Genomic DNA, 1486 nt, shown 5'->3' on the forward strand with positions numbered 1-1486 from the left:
ACCCCTCTTTAATCTTGATCCTGAACTTGAAAGGACTTTAAGGAGGAGCTTACAACAAATTAAGGCACAACACTCTGAAAGAAACCTTTTAGAAAATTTTGAACAAGAAATAGAAGACATTGCTGAACCTGAGGGAGATGCAAGAAAGGTTATTGGTGACTTCACTATGCCTACCTCTGACTTTTATGGTTGAAGTATCTTTGTACCTGCCATTGGAGCTAACAATTTTAAGCTTAAGCTTCAGTTAGTCTCTCTTCTGTAATAGAATTGCAAGTTCCATGGACTTCCAATGAAAGATCCACATCAGTTCTTAGATAAATTCTTGCAGATCTGTGATACTGTTAAGACTAATGGAGTAAATCCTGAGGTCTAAAAACTTATGCTGTTTCCCTTTGCTATAAGAGATAGAGCTAAGATATGGTTGGATTTCCAACCAAAAGAGAGCTTAGACTCTTGGAAAAAGCTGGTTAATGCTTTCTTGGCTAAATTCTTTCCCCCTCAGAGAATGAGTAAAATCAAAGTAGAAGTTCAAACCTTCAGACAAAGAGAAGGTGAATCCCTCTATGAAGCTTGGGAAAGATACAAGCAACTGCTCAAGAGATGTCCTCCTGACATGCTTTCAGAATGGTCTATGAGAGGCGTGTTCTATGATGGTCTGTCTGAGATGTCCAAAATCTCATTGGATAGCTCTACAGGTGGATCACTCCACTTGAAGAAAACGCCTGCAGAGGCAAGAGAACTCATTGAGATGGTTTTAAACAACCAATTCATGCACACTTCTGAAAGAAATCCTGTAAACCATGGGACCTCTCAAAAGAAAGGAGTTCTTGAAGTTGATACTTTGAATGCTATATTGGCTCAAAATAAGATCTTAACCCAGCAGGTCAATATCATCTCTCAGCATTTGATTGGAATGCAAACTCCAGCTGGCAGTACTCAGGAAGCTTCTTCTGAAGTAGAAGCTTATGATCCTGATCAACCCACCATGGAGGAGGTGAATTACATGGGAGAACCCTATGAAAATACCTACAATCCTTCATGGAGGAATCATCCTAACCTCTTATGGAAGGATCAACAGAAACCTCAGCAAGGTTTCAATAATAATCAAGGTGGAAGGAACCGGAATATGTTCAACAACAGACCACCATTCCTATCTTCTCAAGGGAATATAGAGATCCCTAAGCAGAGCCTCTCTGACTTAGTCACTCTGGTTTCCAGCCTCTCCAAGACCACTCATAGTTTCATGACTGAAATAAGATCCTCCATTAGAAATTTGGAGGTACAAGTTGGTCAACTGAGCAAGAGGATCCCTGAGACTCTTCCTACCACTCTTCCAAGCAACACTGAGGTGAACCCAAGAGAAGAGTGCAAGGCCATCACCATTGAGGCAGAGGCCGAATCTGGAGAGATTGGGAAGGCATTGAATGCCAGTGAAAAGTATATCACTGGGCGTTCAACGCCCAATATGGCAGGAACTCTGGCACTG

The 1486-nt window shown here is 41.5% G+C and overlaps 1 non-coding gene across 1 annotated transcript; it reads right to left on the bottom strand.

Moving 5' to 3' along the window:
- Positions 1-511: 511 nt before the first annotated feature.
- On the bottom strand, positions 512-620 carry LOC112774354 (small nucleolar RNA R71). Its single transcript, XR_003188847.1, has one exon. It is a non-coding gene; the product is annotated as a small nucleolar RNA R71 (small nucleolar RNA).
- Positions 621-1486: the final 866 nt, after the last annotated feature.

The sequence above is a fragment of the Arachis hypogaea genome, chromosome 18, assembly GCF_003086295.3.
Source record: "Arachis hypogaea cultivar Tifrunner chromosome 18, arahy.Tifrunner.gnm2.J5K5, whole genome shotgun sequence".
In the NCBI taxonomy this organism is placed as follows: Eukaryota; Viridiplantae; Streptophyta; class Magnoliopsida; order Fabales; family Fabaceae; genus Arachis; species Arachis hypogaea.